Source organism: Artibeus jamaicensis, unplaced genomic scaffold (assembly GCF_021234435.1).
Source record: "Artibeus jamaicensis isolate MK-2021 breed Jamaican fruit bat unplaced genomic scaffold, CSHL_Jam_final scaffold_378, whole genome shotgun sequence".
NCBI classification, from domain to species: Eukaryota; Metazoa; Chordata; class Mammalia; order Chiroptera; family Phyllostomidae; genus Artibeus; species Artibeus jamaicensis.
In genome coordinates this window covers 1,064,226-1,083,941 of record NW_026522044.1, presented here as the reverse complement: position 1 = coordinate 1,083,941, position 19,716 = coordinate 1,064,226, and the positions used below count along the sequence as shown (strand labels likewise).

The window sequence follows — 19,716 nt, the reverse complement described above, 5'->3', positions numbered from 1 at the left end:
CTTGCATCCTGTGGAGAAGTCTACTGACTATGGCACGCATGGGCTCATGGTGAAGACCTTCTTTTTCTTTAAAGATCTTATTTATTTATTTTTAGAGGGTAATAAAGAGAGAAAGACAGGGAGAGAAACATCAGTGTGTGGTTGCCTCTTGTGCACCCCATACTGGGGGCCTGGCCAGAAGCCTAGGCATGTGCCCTGACTGGGAATTGAACTGGCAACCCTTTGGTTCATAGGCTGGGGCTCAATCCACTGAGCCACACCAGCCAGGGCTGAAGACTTTCTTAAATTATTCTCAGAGAGGTCCAGGCAGACTCAGTGGGTAGCAGAGATGCAGAGAGAGAAACTGACTTATGCAGCTCTATGTGAGGGCCGCATTTCTTTCATACCCCCAATAGGTGCCACCATTCCTGTGCAGAGGCCTCCCTCCATATGGTCAAATCCTAGACTTACTCTGATGACTCCCTGAGACCTTGCCCCAACATAAAAGTCCACAGGCCACAAGTGAGTGACAACTGGCCTTGGTGTACACTGAGACTTCTGCTAAATGTCCTCAAACCCCACACTGATGCCAAATTTGAATCTGAATCAACCTGGTGAACACTACTCACCCCTACATGGTGACTCACTAAGAATCTACCTCACAAAACTAGCATACCACTGCAGACTGTTTTGTGGCAGAGCCAAAGAAGCAGTTGGCAGGCAAAGGTGAATCTGTGAATGCCATGCCACATTTTATGACCTTCCTCAATGGTTAGTGCTGGTGGAAGCCAACCTGGGCATGTAGTCAGATCCCTACAAGATTCACCCAGGCCCATCAGAGGCAACCAAAAACTGTGGATCATGGTGTGGCTACAAACAGGTATACCAGGGCCAGTCAAAGACAGTGTCTGACATTGATCTGCACAAGAGTCCCTCCCAAGAGGCCCCAGAACCAACACACTTCATGGCCGGCTTCAGACAACATCAGAGAATAACCCAATTAGCTTTACAAGTGGCATATCCAAAGGTACATCTCAGCAGGCACCAGTCCATGCTAGGGTGAATTCTGCTTTGTGGGGTAAGCCTGCATGCTGCAGCTCATACACTGTGGTTATGGTCAATTTTCATAGTCAGGAACCTTAAAGGTTGATACCACCCACAGATAGACCAACATCAATAAAGACTCATTTACCACAGATGGGCTTATATAACACATACAAGGGACATTCTTGGAGCACCTAAATCAGGTGATCAGGGAAAGTATGTAAATGAGTCCCACAGAACACCCAGTACATAAGACCACCCTACCAAGATTTCAAGGCACAGCAGATCTACCTTAATACATAGAAACAAACACAGAGAGGCAGCCAAAATGCAGCACAAAGAAACATGCCACAAATGAAAAATCAGGAGAAATACCCAGAAAAAAAACTAAATAAAATGAAGGCAAGCAATCTACTAGATACAGAGTTCAAAACAATGGTTATAAGGATGCTCAAGGAACTTGGAGGAAGAATGGATGAAATCAGTGATAATCTCAACAAAGAGATAGTAAGCATAAAAATACATAGAAACTATAAAAAGAACCAGTCAGAAATGAAAAGTACAATATCTAAAAATGAAGAATACAGTGGAAGAAATTAGTAACAGATTAAATGAAGCAGAGAATTAAATCAGCGATTTGAAAGACAAGATAGTAGAAACATCCACTCACAGCAGTATTAAAAAAAAGACACTAAAAAATGAGGATCGTGTAAGGGACCTCTAGGACAACTTCAAGCATAACAACCACATCATAGGGTTATTAGAAAGAGAACAGAGAATGAAAAGGGTTGAGATATTATTTAAATAAAGAAAGACTGAAAAATTCTCTAACCTGGAGGAGGAAAAAGACACACAAGTCCAGGAAGCACAGAGAGTACCAGCTAAGATGTATCCAAAGAGGCCCATGCCAAGATACATCATAATTAAAATAGCAAGGGTTATTAGCAAAAAAAAAAAAAAAAAGAATCTTAAAAGCAGCCAGAGAAAAAGTTACCTACAAGGGAGGTCCCATACACTGTCAGCTGATTGCTCAACAGAAACATTTCAGGCCAGAATTGTTAGGCATGAAATACTCAAAGTGATGAAAAGCAAAGACCTACAACCAAGACTACTCTACCCAGCAAGTCTATAATTTAAAATGAAAAGAGAGCTCCTTCACCAGGGACCAGACAAGATGGGCCATGTTCACACCAAGTCCATAACGAAGGTGGCCTGGGTTGTCATCAAAAAGTATTACATGTGCCTGAATGATGCCTTCCACGCCAACAAGGACATGTGTGAGAAGATCACTATTATCCTCAACAATAAGCTCTGAAACAAGCTCTGTCACATATCTGATGAAGTGGATTCAGAAAGACCCCATGAGAGGTATAGCCACCAAGCTGCAGGAAGAGGAGAGAGAGAGGAGAGATAATTATGTTCCTGAGGTCCGAGCCCTAAATTTGGAAATCATTAAAATTGATCCTGACACTAAGAAAATGCAGAAGTTCTTAGACTTTGACAGTCTGTCCAACCTGCAGGTCACTCAGCCTACAGTTATGATGCATTTCAAAACACTATGTGGAGCTGCCCTGGCTGGTGTAGCTCAGTGGATTGAGCACCAGCCCATGAAACAAAGGATCGTGGTTCAATTCCCAGTCAGGGCACATGTCTGGGTTGCAGGCCAGTTCCCAAAAGGGGCCAGTTCCCAGCAGGGGACACATGAGAAGCAACCATACAGTGATATTTCTCTCCCTCTCTCCTTCCCTTACCTTCTAAAGATAAATAAACAAACAAACAAACACTATGTGGAGCCATTTGATTCTTTCCACTGTGCTGTAATATTATCAATAAACTATTGACAACTTCAAAAATAATTAAGTACTTAATTAATTAAAGGAAATATTGTGGGGAGAAAATGCAGACAACTGTAATTGAACAACAATAAAGGAATTTAAATAAATACAGACAGAAAGAAAGAAGATATAAAGAGCTTCCCAGACAAGAAAAAGCTAAAGTAGAATATTATCACCAAACCAGTATTACAAAAACATGTTAAAGGAACTTTAAGAAGGAAGAAGAAGGAGGAGGAGAAAACATAATTATGAATACTAAATGGCAATAAATTATACCTTTCAATAATCATGTAAACATAAATGAATTAAATGTTCCAATCAGAAGACATAGGGTAGCTGAATATATAAAAACAAAACCTGATACATATATATGCTGTCTACAAGAAACCCACCTTAAAACGAAAGACAAAGAAAGACTGAAAGTAAAGGGATAGAAAAAGATATTTCATGCAAATGAAAATTTTTAAAAAGTTGGGTAAAGACATTCATAACAGACAAAATAGACTTTACAACAAAGTCTACAATAAGAGAAAAAGTAGGATGTTACATAGTCATCAAGGGATCAACCCAACAAGAGGATATAACCCTTGTAAATATTTATGCACCCAACATAGAAAAACCTAAACATATAAATCAAATATTTATGGGCATAAAGGGAGAGATAAACAGTAATAAAGACATAGTAGGGGATTTTAACATCCCCTTGACATGAAAGGACTGATCTTCCAGACAGAAAACCAACAAGAAAAGAGCAACCTAAACCAACACACTAGAACACATGGATATAACTGATTTTTTCAGAGCATTTCATTCCAAATAAGGAAAATATACATTCTTTTCAAGTATTCATGGAATATCTTCCAGGATACACCACATACACAAAATGAGTCTCAATAAATTTAAGAAAATTGAAAGCATACCAAGCATCTTCTCTGATCACAATGGTATAAAACTAGAAATGAATTACAAGAAAAACACTAAAAAATGCACAAAGACATGGAGACTAAAAAGTATGTTACTAAACAATAAAGGGTTTAACAATGAGATGAAATAACAAATCAAAGGATACCTCGAAACAAATGAAAATGAGAACACAACAATGCAAAATCTATGGGACACCGCAAAGGCAATCCTAAGAGGAAAATTCATAGCATTACACACCTACCTCAAGAAACAAGAAAAATCTCCAATAAACAACCTAACCTTACACCTACAGTAATTAGAAAAAGAATAGCTAACAAAGCCAAAGTAAGTAAAAGGAAATAAATAATAAAAATCAGATCACAAATAATATACAAACTAAAAAAATTACAAAAATAAGTGAAACAAGAGCAGGTTCTTTTAAAAGATAAAAAAAAGGTCTCTTTTGGGAAATCCACTGACGGTCTGATGGGATCTCCTTTGTAGGTAACTGTCCCCTTATCTCTTGCTGCTTCTAGGATCCTCTCCTTCCTTTTAATCTTGGCTAATGTAATGATCATGTGCCTTGGTGTGTTCCTTCTAGGGTCCACCTTCTTTGGGACTCTCTGTGCTTCCTGGATTTCCTGGAAGTCTATTGCCTTTGCCAGAATGGAGAAGTTCTATTTCTCAAAAGAGACCTTACAGGCAAGAAGGGGCTGGAAAGAAGTATTCCAAGTCATGAAAGCCAAAGACCTACAACCGAGATTGCTCTATCCAGCAAAGCTTTCATTTAGAATGGAAGGACAGATAAAGTGCTTCTCAGATAAGATCAAATTCAAGGAGTTCATCATCACCAAGCTGTTATTATATGAAATGTTAAAGGGACTCAGCTAAGAAAAAGAAGATAAAAAAATATGAAAAGTGAAAGGACAGCAAACTCAGTAATTAACAACCACACCTAAAACAAAAGCAAACTAAGCAGACAGCTGGATCAGGAGCTGAACCATACAAATGAAGATCACATGGAGGGTTAGCAACAGGGGACTGGGAGAAGGAGAAGGGGGGAGAAGGTACAGAGAATAAGTAGCATAGGAGGTAGATAGAAAATAGATGGGGGGAGGGCAAGAATAGTAGGGGAAATATGGAATCTAAACAACTTGAGACACGTGGTCATAAACTAATGGGGGAATGGTGGGGGATGTGCAGGGTGAAGGGAAATGAAGGGGGGAATAGAACAACTGTAATGGCATAATCAATAAAATATATTTTTAAAAAATAAATAAAATAAAATTATAATTCTAAAAAAAAGATTGATAAACCTTTAACTACATGCAATAAGAAAGACAGAGAACCCTGACAGGTGTGGCTCAGTTGGCTGGGCATCAACCCACAAAGCAAAAGGTCACTGGTTCAATTCCCCATCAGGGCATGAACCAGGTTGCAGGTTTGGTTCCTGGTCAGGGCATGTTCAAGAGGCAGCCTATCATTGTTTCCCTCTTACATCAATGTTTCTCTCCTCCTCTTTCTCCTTCCATTCCCCTCTCTCTAAAAATAAATAAATAAATCTAAATAAGAAAAAGGGGCTCCAAGTAAATAGAATCAGAAAAGAAATAGGAGAAACAATAAGTGACCAAAAAGATAACAAGGATTATAAGAAAATATTGTGATCTATATGCCAACAAATTGAACAATCTGAAAGAAATGGGTAAATTCCTAATAGCATACAATCTTCCAAAACTGAATCAAGAAGAAACAGGATATATAAACAGGTGGGTTACTATCAACAATATCAAAGCAGTAATTTAAAAAAATTCCAACAAACAAAAGTCGTGGACCACGTGGCTTCCCAAGAAAATTTCAGCAAACATTCAAAGAAAAACTAACACCTATGCTTCTCAACCTATTCCAAAAAATATTCAAGAGGAGGAAAGATGCCCAAACTCATTAGACCGGCATTGTCCTAATTCCAAAACCACATAAAGATACTACAAGAAAGGAAAATTGTAGGCTAATATCCCTGATGAACAGAGATGCTAAAGCCCTCAACGAAATATTAGCAAAGCAAATTCAGCAAAACATTAAGAAGATCAAACATATGACCAAGTGGGAATCATTCTTGAAGTGCCAGCTTGGTACAATATCTGTAAATCAATTCATGTGACACAACACATTTAAAAAATGAAAGCCAAAATTATATTATTATATCAATAAATGCAAAAAAGCATTTGACAAAATCACATACCATTTATGATTAAAAAAATCATTATCAGTAAAGTGGGACTAGAGAGAACATACCTCAAAATAATAAAGGCGATATACAAGAAACCCACAGCTAACATACTCAACAGGGAAAAACTAAAAGTGTTTCCCTTATGATCAGGAACAAAACAGGAATGTCCACTTTCACCACTCTTATTTAACATAGTACTGGAAGTCTAGACACAGACAAGAAAAAAATAAAGGTATTCAAATAAAAATAGAAGTAAAACGGTTATTACTTGCAAATGGCATGATACTGTATATAGAGAACCTTAAAGATTCCACCAAAAAACTACTAGTACTGATAAATAAATTCAGTAAAATAGGATGATACAAAATAAATATCCAGAAATCAGTTATATTCAATATACCAATAATGAACCATCAGAAAAGAAAACTTAAAAAAATCCCATTTGCAATTGCATGAAAATAATTAAATACCTAGGAATATATTTAACCAATGAGTTAAAAGACCTGTACTTGGAAAATTGTAAGATAGTGAAGAAAGAAACTAGAAAAAAATACAAATAAGTAAAAGCATATACTGTGTTTATGAAGAGGAAATATTAACGTCACTAAAATATCCATACTATCCAAAGAAATCTATAGATTCAACACAATTCCTATCAAAATACCAATGACATATTCACATAACTATAACAAATAATCCAAAATTTTATATGACTACAAAAAGACTCCAAATAGTCACAGCAACCTTGAGAAAAAAAGGACAAAGTTAAAGGTATCAAGCAATTTGATATCAAACTATATACAAAGCTACAAAAATCAAAACAGCATGGCACTGGCATAAAAACAGACATATAGATCAATGGAATGGAGTAGAGAAACCAGAAATAAATCCACACATATATGGTCAATTAATATTTCATAAAGGACACAAGAACATACAATGAGGTAAAGACAGTCTATTCAATGAATCGTGTTAGGAAAATTGAGCAGATACATGCAAAAAATAAAACTAGACCACCTTTTTATGCCATATACAAGAATAAATTCAAAATGGATTAAAGAATTAAGTGTGAGACTCTAAATCATAAACCCCCTAGAACAAAACATAGGCAGTAAAATCTCTGACATTTCTCTTAGCAATATTTTTTTCTGATATATCTCCTCGGGCAAGGGAAACAAAAGAAAAAAATAAATAGTTGGGTCTACATCAAACCAAAAACATTTTGCACAACAAAGTAAACTATCAAAAAAATAAAAAGACAACCCAATGAATGGGAAAACATATTCACTAATACATCTGACAAGGAGTTAATATCCAAAATTTATAAAGAACTCATAAAACACAATACCAAAAAATCCCCAAACAATCCAATTTAAAAATGGCCAAAGGATCTGAATAGATACTTCTCTAAAGAGTACATACAGATGGCCAATAGACATGAAAATATACTCAATGTCATTAATCATCAGAGAAATGCAAATTAAAACCACAAAAAACATCACCTAAAACCTGTCAGAATGGCTATCATCAATATATCAACAAAAATTGTTGGCTAAGATGTGGAGAAAAGGAAATCTTCATGCACTATTAGTTTGAATGCAGACTGGTGCACTTACTGTGGAAAACAGTATAGAGGGCCCTCCAAAATCTTAAAAAGGAACTGCCTTATAAAGGATCATAAGATAAATATTGTGAAAGGTATAATCCAGATATATACCCAGTGATTTCACTTTTGGGTATATATCTGAAAAAACCCAAAACACTAATTCAAAAAAATATATGTACCCCCATGTTCATTGCTGCATTATTTACCATAGCCAAGAAACAGAAGCAACCCAAGTGACCATCAATAGAGGAGTGGATAAAGAAGAGGTTGCACAGACATACAATGAAATATTAGCCATAAAAAAGTGAAATCTTACCATTTGTGACAACATGGAAACAGACTGACAACAACTAGAGGGGACAGAGGAGGGGGATAACAGTGGATAGAAGGGGAGGATTAGTCAAAGAACACATACAAATGACCCAATGGACATGGGCAATAGTGTGGAGATTGACTGGGAGTGGGGGGTGGGCAGGGTGAAGTAGAGAAAAGGTGAAAAATTGGGACAACTCTAATAAAATAACAAAAAAGTTTTTAAAGATATTAACACACTTATTAAATACTATTTACCATAGAAAAATCCTTTATTTCCCATGAAAGTATTACAAACAAGAAAAAGCCAATGAAAGAGAAAGAAGAAAACCTTACAAAAATTTCAAATAAAATCTATATAGAAACTTAGGAAGATAAACAAAAATTGTTGTGCATTTTAATGAGCAAACAAATTAATTGGGCTCATCTATGAAAATAGTTTCTGTGAGTTTAAGCAAGGCAAAGGTTGTTTTTTCCCCATCTCCATGGTCACAAGGCATTATTCAGTTTGTACTACACATTTCAGCGAGTAAAATTTTTAGTGGTTTTATATCATGGTAATCATCTTAACAGAAAGTTGTTTATTCAAACAAAATGAGATTCAAAATTATTTTAAGACAAAAGTGCCTATATCTCCAATATAATGGATTTATCAAGTTACAGGTGATTCTTAAAAAATCCAGATAGCTTTAAAACTCAAGAATTTATATAGCATTATATTTTTCTAGTGTTGTAAAAGTAAACATTAAATCATTGTATTATCTTTGTACAAGAGGCCTTTAGCTGAAGGCTCCTGGTTTGCAAACCAGCCTATAGCTAAAATCTGAAGTCCATGCTGTAAGCACCAAGCAACATTAAAACAACAGCAAAAATAAAGTATTTCCCAGTAATAAATTCAGTATGCTACTTCCTTAAAAAGAAAAAAATGAACCATTTCCCAAAATAACATAGGTGAATAACAATAAAAGATATTTAAAGTCTTTGACTATATTTTTGACAAAAATTTTGTGAACAGATTTTGCAGAATTCACATTGATGAGAATTTTTTAAAGTCTACTCACAAGAGCAAGAAAAAAAAAGAGGCTCAGAAAGAATGAAGAGGGATTAAGAGTAATGCAAGACAATATGAAATATAATAATATGCAAATAATAGGGATACCAGAAAGAGAAGAAGAGCAAGGGATAGAAAACCTATTTGAAAAAGTAAAGGTGGAAAATTTTCCTAATTTGATGAGAGTAAAAGTCACACATATCCAGAAAATACAGAGTCCCAATCAAGAGGAACCCAAAGAGGCCCACTTCAAGACACATCATCATTAAAATGGCAAAATTTCAAGACAAACAGAAAATCTTAAAGACAGCAAGGGAGAAACAGGAAGTAACATGCAAGGGAGCACCAATAAGGTTAGCAGATGACTTCTCAATGAAAATGCTCCAAGCCAGAAGAGAATGGCAAGAAATATTCCAAATAATGAGAACCAGACGCCTGAAACCAAGGCTACTTTACCCAGCAAGGTTCTAAATCAAGATAGAAGGCCAAATACAGAGCTTCCAAATCAAAAGAAGTCTAAAGAATACACCTCCAAAAACCAGCTCTGTAAGAGATGCTAAAAAAACTGCTTTAAGGAAAGAAAAAGAGAGAGGGAGAGACAGAGAGGAACAGAGGTACAAAAATAGCAATGAATAAGTACCTATCAATAATAACCTTAAATATAAATGGATTAAATGCTCCAATCAAAAGACATAGAATAGCTGAATGAATAAGAAAGCTATCAAAAGACATAGAGTAGCTGAATGGATAAGAAAGCATGACCCATGCATGTGCTACCTACAAGAGACCCACTTCAGGACTAAAGACCTACACAGACTAAAACCGAAGAGCTGGAAACAAATTTTCCAAGCAAATGGGCAGGAAAAAAAAGCTGGGGTAGCAATACTCATATCAGAAAAAACAGACTTCAAAAAAAGGGCCACAAAGAAAAACTCAGAATATCACTTCATAATACTCAAGGGAAAAATCCACCAAGAAGACATAAACATTGTAAATATACATGCACACAACATAGGAGCACCCAAATATATAAAGAAAATCTGAGAGGACTTCAAGAAAGATATGTTTTTTAATTTTTTAATTAATTTGTTTATTGGTTATGCTGTTACAGTTGTTCTATACCCCCCCTTCATTCCCCTCCACACTACCCCCATGTCCCCATCATTACCCCCCTTTAGTTTATGACCATGTGTCTCAAGTTCTTTAGATTCTGTATTTCCCATACTATTCTTGCCCTGCCACCTGTCTATTTTCTATCTACCATCTATGCTACTTATTTTCTGTACCTTCTCCCCCCTTCTCCTCCTCCCACTCCCCTGTTGCTAACCCTCCTTGAGATCTTCATTTCTATGTTTGCACTCCTGATCTAGCTGTCCTTTTAGTTTGCTTTTGTTTTAGGTGTGGTTGTTAATAACTGTGAGTTTGTTGTCCTTTCACTGTTCATGTTTCTTTAACTTCTTTTTCTTAGATAAGTCCCTTTAACATTTCATATAATAAGGGCTTGGTGATGATGAACTCCTTGAATTTAATCTTATCTGAGAAGCACTTTATCTGTCCTTCCATTCTAAATGAAAGTTTTGCTGGATAGAGCAATCTTGGTTGTAGGTCTTTGGATTTCATGACTTGGAATACCTTTTTCCAGCCCCTTCTTGCCTGGAAGGTCTCTTTTGAGAAATCTGCTGACAGTCTGATGGGGACTCCTTTGTAGGTGACTGTCCCCTTAGCTCTTGCTGCTTCTAGTATTCTCTCCTTCATTTTAATCTTGGCTAATGTAATGATGATGTGCCTTGGTGTGTTTCTTCTTGGGTCCAACTTCTTTGGGACTCTCTGAGCTTCCTGGATTTCCTGGAAGTCTATTTCCTTTGCCAGATTGGGGAAATTCTCCTTTATTATTTGTTCAAATAAGTTTTCCACTGGTGGCTGTTCCTTTCCCCCTTCTGGTACCCCTATAATTTGGATGTTGGAGCGTTTAAGATGTCCTGGAGGTTCCTAAGACTCCTCATTTTTTTGAATTCTTGCTTCTTTACTCTTTTCTGTTTGGCCATTATTTGCTTTCTTCTGGTCCACTCCATTGATTTGAGTCCCAGTTTCCTTTTCATCGCTATTGGTTTCCTGTGCAATTCCATTCATTTCAATTAGTTTCGCCTTCATATGTTTTTCTAATTTGTGGCTATAATCAACCAGTTCTGTGAGGATCCTGATCACCAGTGTTTTAAACTGTGTGTCTGAGAGTTTTGCTATTTCTTCATTGCTTAGATGTATAGGCTCTGGGGCTTTGAGATCTTCTTGAGCCATTTTTGGTCTGTTTGCGCCCATTAAGTCTGAGGAGCAGAGCCTTGGACTCCCAGGTCGCTGGGTTGTGACTCTGTATGTGGAGGCGGGGTCAGAGCTGGGAAATGGCAGTCTCCTCTGCTGTTTCTCACAGCTGGGTGACAAGCAGAGGCTTAGGTTGTTCACCGGGGCTGGGCCACGTAGGTCGCTGGATTATGACGCTGTATGTGGAGGCAGGGTCGGAGCAGGGAAATGGCCACTGGGGCTGCTGGCTCTCGTCCAATCACCCACTCCCTCGCTTGTCTATCCACACACGAATGCATGACCACAGTCAACCCGCAGCCCTGCTCCCTCGCTGTTTCCCTGAGATTGCTTGCTGAGTTGCACACCAGGTCCAACCCTGCGCCTGGATTCTCCACACCTGAGTCCCTCTGACCGAGTTTTCCTGTGCTGCCCCGCTCTTCCAGCTGCTGCTTTCGCCCCTCTTACCAGTCAGGCTGAAGAATTTGTTGTTATCAGACTTCCGAAAAGTTCAATTTTCTGTGTTCTGGCTGTGTTTTCTGTTGCTATTATATACTTTTCTCTAAACTTGGTTGTGTGAGGAAGCATAGCATCTCCAGCTATGCCTCCATCTTGGAGGAAGTCTCTCTCAAGAAAGATATTGACAGCAACACAATTATAGTTGTGGATTTCAACACCCCACTGTCAAAAATGGACAGATCTTCCAAACAAAATATTAATCAAAACAGCCTGGTAATGGCATAAAAACAGGCACATAGACCAATGGAACAGAACAGAGAGCCCAGAAATAAACTGAAGTCTCTACAATCAATTAATATTCGACAAAAGGGGCATCAAAGTATAATGGAGTAAAAATAGCCTCTTCAGCAAATGGTGTTGGGAGATCTGGACAGCCATGTGCAAAAAAAATGAAACTCGAGCACCAACTTACACCAAACACCAAAATAAATTCAAGGTGTATAAAAGACTTAAATATAAAACATAACATCATTAAAGTCCTAGAGGAGAACATAGGCAGGAAAATCTCAGATATTTCATACACCAGCGTATTTACTAATATGTCCCCTAGAGCAACTGACATAAAGGAAAGAATAAACAAATGGGATCTCAGAAAAATAAAAAGCTTCTACACAGCTAAAGGAAACAGTATTAAAATAAAAAGAGAACCAACTGTAGGGGAAAACATACTTGCCAATGATACCTCAGACAAGGGTTTAATCTTCAAAATACACAAGGAACTTACACGAGTCCACTCTAAGACAAATAACCCAATTAAAAAGTGGGCAAAGAACTTGAACAGACACTTCTCCAAGGAGGATAGACAGAGGATCCAGAGTCACATGAAAAGATGCTAAATATCGCTAGCTATCAGAGAGATGGAAATTAAAACCACAATGAGATACCACTTTACATCAGTCAGAATGGCCATCTTAACAAAAGCAACAAACTACAAGTGTTGGATAGGTTGTAGAGCAAAGGGAACCCTAGTTCACTGTTGATGGGACTGAACACTGGTACAACCACTATGAAAAACAATATGGAATTTTCTAAGAAAACTAAAAATGGATCTGCCTTTTCACCCAGCAATTCCACTGCTATGATTATATCCTAAGAACCCTGAAACACCAATCCAAGAGAACTTATGCACCCCAATGTTCATAGCAGCACAATTTACAATAGCCAAGAGTTGGAAGCAACCTAGGTGACCATCAGTAAATGAGTGGATCAAAAAATTATGGTACATATACACAATGGTATTCTACGCAGCAGAAAGAAAGAGCTCCGACCCTTTGCAACAGCATGGATGGAACTGGAAAGCATTATACTGAGTGAAATAAGCCAAGTGGTGAAAGACAAATACCATATGATCTCACCTTTAACAGGAACCTAAACAACAAAATAAAACAAGCAAGCAAAACATAACCAAAGACACTGAAATAGAAAACAGGCTGACAGGGACCAGAGGGGAGAGGGGATGGAATTTCAAGGGAAATGGGGAAGGTGGGTTTACAGGAACAAGTATAAAAGACACATGGACAACAACTAAGGGGGGTGGAAATGGGAGGGAGGTGGGGAGCACTGGGGGGGTGAGCTGGGATAGAAGTAAAAGACAGAAAACTGTACTTGAACAACAATTAAAAAATAAATTTTTAAAAATAAATAAAATTATTTTTTAAAATTAAAAAAATAAAAGTCTACTCACTTCTATATACTGTACATTTCTAAATTGTATGTGGTGTAGATGGGTGGCTCAGTTGTTTGGAGCATCATCCCATACACCAAAAAGTTGTGGATTCTATTCCTGGTCAGGGCACATACCTAGGTTGTGAGTTTGACCCCAGTTGGGATATGTACAGGAAGCAAATGATTGATGTTTCTCTAACTTTCTCACTCTCTCTCTCTGCTCCCCTCCTCCTCTCTTCCAAAAAAAATCAATAAATATATCCTTGGGTGATGATTTCGAAAATTTAAAAATAAAGAAATAAAGTATATGTAAAACACTATATATAATACTTGTTATTCTGATTACGAAGAATGTATTGAGCTATGCCCATGATCAGCTAATAAATCAAGAACCCTACTTAATTAAGATCTACTCTAATTAATGTATAACAATCATAGAAAAATTTATTCACTTATGCTCCCTAAAGGTTTATCATATTCTTCAATATTACATTTAAAAGAGAAAGTATTAACTTTTTTTGGTGTTTTATTATTTATTTATTTATAATTTTTTAAATTAATTTCTTTTTAATTATTTTTCAAGTACAGTATTCTGTCTTTTACTCCCTTCCCAGCCCACCCCCGGTGCTCCCCCACCTACCTCCCCTTTCCACCCCCCTTAGTTGTTGTCCATGTGTCCTTTATGCTAGTTCCTGTAAATCCTTCCCCTCTTTCCCCTGAAATTCCCTCCCTTCTCCCCTCTGGTCGCTCTCCCCCTGTTCTCGATTTCAGTGTCGTTGTTTTTATTTTGCTTGCTTGTTTGTTTTGTTGTTTAGCTTCCTGTGAACAGTGAGATCATATGGTATTTGTCTTTCACCACCTGGCTTATTTCACTTGGCATAATGCTTTCCAGTTCCATCCAAGCTGTTGCAAAGGGTAGGAGCTCCTTCAGAAAGTATTAACAGCATGCAGGCCCACAGGAAGATAGTAGTTTTTCTGGGTCCACCGAGTGTAGCAAATTGAACAAAACAAAAAAAAAGGTTGAAAGGGAAGTGAAGGTAGTTCTATCCTTTATACAATGTTTCATAGCCACAGAAGTTACCCTATGGTTTATATTCAGGCCCACAGTTGCTAATAAATTTAAAAAGTTAAAATAAGGATTATTTGTGATTTGTCTTACTTGATCTAGAGTCAATACTTTTTATTTGTTCATAGGCCTTCTCATTGGATCATAGCACCTTATATCATAAATTAATCTCACCACAATGAATACACGAACTCTGATTTACATATTGACATTATTTAAAACAGAAAGAGAATATAAAGTCACTTGCACATCAATATGAATTCAGAATGTTTAGACATTTTTATAATTTCCCCCAATTCGTTTTAAACTGGAGGTCCAGGATTGATGGGAACTGAGTGCAATCTCAGACTCAGAATTTTAGAGGGGTGTCAAAACTCAGTAATCAAGATAAATGTTAATTTAATTCCATTTTTTTAAAAAGCAACCCACAACTAACATATTTATTGATGAAATACTGGACGCTTTCATCAATGCCCCCTAAGATCTCTAATAAAACAAGGGTGCCTGCTATCCCCACTTCTATTACACAATGTGCTAGAAAAAGTAGCCAGGACAATTAGTCAAAAAAAATAAATTAAAGGCATTCATATTAGAAAGGAGGCAATTAAACTATCTCTATTCACAGATGATGTGAGTTGCATATAAAAATCCTAAGGAATTGAGTAAAACACTATTAAAATTGAGCTTCCAGCCAAGGTGGAGGTGTAGGTAGATACGCTTCACTTCCTCATACAACCAAAAGAAGGATAACAACCAGTTTAAAAACAGAAATCAACCAGAACTACCAGAAAATCCAATTGCATGGAAGTCCAACAACCAAGAAGTTAAAGAAGAAACATTCATCCATACTGGTAGGAGAGGCAGAGAGAGAGGACATACAACAAGTCAGTAGCTGGTGGACCGGGATATCCCACATTCACATGGGGATAAGCCAGGAGGAATAACTTGAGGGCGAGACAGACTGAACAACCCAGGGTTCCAGTATGGTAAACTAAAGCCTCAAAACCTCTGGCTATAAAAACCTGTGGGGGTTGTAGTAGCAGGTGAAACACCCAAGCTCACAGGAGAGTCTGTTGGAGGGGCTCACAGGATCCTAGAATGCACACAAGTCCTTCCACCCAGGAATCAGCACATGAAAGGCACAATCCACTTGTGGTGAGGGAAGTGATTGAAAGTGGGACAAGAGCCAAGCAAGTAGCATTGTTCCTTCTCCAACCCCTACCCCACATACAGTGCTACAAGACAGCAATGTGGGTTGCCCTGGCTAATACCTAAGGCTCTGCCCACTTACAACATAACAGGTGTGCCTGGACAAAGAAATATGGCCCAAATGAAAGAACTGATCAAAACTCCAGGAAAAAAACTAAGCAATGAGGAATTAGCCATCCTATCAAATGCAGAATTCAAAACACTAGTAATCATGATGCTCACAGAAATGCTTGAATATGGTTGCAAAACAGAGAAAGGGCTATGCAAAGTGGAATATAAGGAAAATGCACAGGGAACCAAAAGTGATGGAAAGGAAATCAGGACTAAAATCAAGGGTTTGGACCTGAAAGAAGATATAAACATTCCATCAGAACAGAATGAAGAAACAAGAATTCAAAACAATGAGGAGAGGCTTAGGAACATCCAGGACAACTTCAAACATTCAAACATCTGGATCATAGGGGAGCCAGAAGAAGAGGAAGAATTGCAAGAAATTGCAAACTCATTTGAACAAATAATAAAGGAGAATGTCCTCAAACTGGCAAAGGAAATACACTTTCAGGAAGTCTAGGAAGCTCAGACAGTTCTAAAGAAATTGGGCCCACAGAAGTACACACCAAGGCACATCATAATTACATTAGCCAAAATTAAAAATAAGGAGGGAATCTTAAAAGCAGCAAGATAACAGGAGACAGTTACCTACAAAGGAGTGCCCAACACTGTCAGCTGATTTCTCAAAAGAGACCTTACAGGCAAGAAGGGGTGGAAAGAAGTATTCCAAGTCATGAAAGGCAAGGACCTACATCCAAGATTGCTCTATACAGCAAAGCTTTCATTTAGAATGGAAGGGCAGATAAAGTGCTTCCTAGATAAGGTCAAGTTAAAGCAGTTCATCATTACCAAACCCTTATTATATGATGTGTTAATGGAACTTATCTAAGAAAAAGAATATCAAAACTATAAACAATAAAATGACAACAAACTCACAACTATCAACAACTGAACCTAAAAAAAACAAAGTAAGCAAACAACTAGAACAGGAACAGAATCACAGAAATGGAGGTCACATGGAGGGTTATCAGAGGGTGGGGGGAGAACAGGGGCAAAGGTCCAGGTAATAAGGAGAATAAATGGTCAGTACAAAATATGCAGGGGGAAGTTAAGAATAGTATAGTAAATGTAGAAGCCAAAGAACTTATATGTACGACCCATGAAAATGAACTAAAGGGGGGAAATATGGGTAGGAGGGGGAGTGCAGTGTGGAGGGGAGTGAAGGGGGGAAATGGGCCAACTGTAATAGCATAATCAATAAAATATATTAAAAAGAAAATTTTAAAAAGCAGGAAGAAAGCAAAATGGACTAAGACAAGGGAAGAGTACAATGTAAGATTTGAAATAAAAATAAAATAAGAAAATGAAAAAGAATAAAAAATAAAACACAAAGAGTAGTGAAATAGTTAGAATACAATTGAAGCAAAAGAAGAAATATTAAAAAGCTATGTGGAAGGAAGGAAAAATAATAACAACAAATTCTGAAGAAGAATGAGGTAGAATTTGATGTTTGCTTTCTGTCTTCTTCTGGACCTGCCTCTGGCTTTTTATCAGCTCAAGGTCGAGGAATGGGTTTCCAACTTCTGGCATTGCAACCTGTATCACCACTATCTACCTCTAGAAGAGGCTTCTGTTGTGATTGGGAGGGTAAGAACCCTTAATCTGGGCCCTGGCTGGTGTAGCTCAGTGGATTGAGTGCGGGCCTGCGAACCACACGATTGCAGTTCGATTCCCAGTCAGGGCACATGCCTGGGTTGCAGGCCAGTCCCCTGCAGGCCAGTTCCCAGCAGAGGACGCATGAAAGGCAACCAAACATTGATGTTTCTCTCCCTCTCTCCTTCCCTTCCCCTCTAAAGAAATAAAAAATAAAATCTTAAAAAAAAAAGTCAGCCAAGTGGGTTGAAAATTAAAAAAAAAAAAAAAAAGAACCCTTAATCTTCCCTGGGAGGCACTGTTCAGTCTTCTGGAAAAATTGTATGTTCCCACTGCCCCTGTACCACCTATCTTGGTCTCTCCCAGCTTAATTCCAATACTGTATAGTTTCTGATGAACTAGCTGTCCAGTTTAAGGGATGGGCCAAAATGTGTAAGAGGGTCAGCTCTTTCCTGCTTGATGCTGATGTAGCTCTATGTGAGAGCTGAGGCTGGGCAGTGCCCTGATTCCCCCTTGCTGCACCAATTTCTGATCTCTCTGCTTTGCTGGCTTTAGGGGAATAGGGCCCTGGGAACCAGTGTATTTTGTCTCCCTGAGAGAAGTTCAAACTTGGCCCTTCAGACATTTTTCTTTATCTTTCTCTTGCAGATATGCACCCTGGAGTAGGTTCTTGAATCTGTCCTGCCAGTTTTGCAGAGCTTCCCCTGCAGTGGTGCTTGCAGTCAGTCCTACAGGAGGTTGGGGCTGGGTGCATCCTTCCCTTCCTGGAGGCTTGATCTCTGCTGGCCAGGGAAGGGGGCTCTGCCTGTTTGTAAATATCTCAGGTGCCCAATTTTTGCCCATCCAGTTCCCAGCCCTCTTTCCTCCCAGCAGACACAGTCCTGAACTCTGCACTCTGCACAGCCTCTGCCCTGCCAGGTGCACCAGGCTTAGGCTGAGAAATCCCCTCGCTCTGCATTTTTCTGATCTCTCAGCCCAGCTGTATTTAGAGGGAGCAACCTGAGCCCTCAATCCTTCCCCCATGCTAGCAGGGCAACTGTTCACAGGGCCTCTGCCCAGCACACTTCGATGCCCTTTTCAAAAAGCCTTTCTTGGCATACCCACTGCAATACTGAGTCACCGTGTGGTTTTCCACATGCACACCACCTCTCCAAAAAGCCAATAGTCTATCACAGTCACAGCTTGGCATGGCCAGCCTTCTCTATCTGACCCAGGTACTCCTGGCCTGGGTCAGGGGTTCTCTGCCCTGGGAAGGGAGGGAGACACAAAGGGGCAATTTTGGACTATACTCTCCATGGCTACAAGTACTACACATGGAGTGTTTCCCCTTCAACCTATAAAATCTCCTTACTGCCTGTTGTGAAGCATTTTATGTTCTCCCTTGGTTTCCAAACTTCATATCAGCTAAGATTCCATTCAATGTTCAGTTTATTTGTCAGCAGGTTAAATGAGTATCTGAATTGGGGGCAAGAGCAAGTGGACTCAGCTTCCACCTATCTGGCTGCCATCTTCTCTCTCCCCTAACTGTAGATTTTTACTAGAATATACCTTATGGACATAAAGACCTGCCCATGGAACTTCTAGTCAAGAAGATGGCATAGGTAAACATGACTCATCTCCTCAAACAACCACATCAAATAGACTTATTATATACTGGACTTATTAACATGTTATCATGCTATAGAACAGAGAAAGACTTAATCCAACAGGTTTCCAGAGGACACCTAAAGTCTTAGAAGAAGTTAGACAAGCAAAACAAAGGCTACAATATCTCCTGAGGCACGAGTAGGGTTAATGCCTGTGCATAACATATAACTGAATGCGATCTTCTTTTTATTTGTAAACTGCAAAGCATTATATGCACATTATTGACTATAACAGTATTGAAAAAGCCTCTCCCCCATCCACTACTCAGGTGGCCCAAAATTCCCACAATAAAAGTTCTCCTCCCAAGCATGCTATTATATCCTTTTAGAAAATGCAAAGCATACCTAAAAGTAGAAGCAGGTAAAAAGGGAACTAATATTTATAGAAGTCTATGTGCTTGGCAGCTTACATTAGTTACTTCACCACAATCCTTGCAATAACCAGCCCAGTGAGGAATACATTATGATCTTCATTTTATAGGTAAACAAACAGAGGCCTTGCAAGGTTAATTAAGTGCCCAGGGTCACAACTATTAAGTTGATGAGTCAGGATCCTAACCTTAAAAACCTAAACCTAAATCACCAAATTACACTGCTAACCTAGTATACGAACATGGAGCTAACACATTAAGGGGTACCAGCTGCCCATTGTATCAGT

The 19,716-nt window shown here is 38.3% G+C and overlaps 1 protein-coding gene and 1 pseudogene across 6 annotated transcripts in view; one reads left to right on the top strand and one right to left on the bottom strand.

Moving 5' to 3' along the window:
- KLHL13 (kelch like family member 13) overlaps window positions 1-19,716 on the bottom strand; it is a 263,980-nt gene that overhangs the window by 181,825 nt on the left and 62,439 nt on the right. The window lies entirely within an intron of this gene.
- Window positions 2,198-19,201, top strand: LOC119049850 (40S ribosomal protein S17-like; annotated as a pseudogene).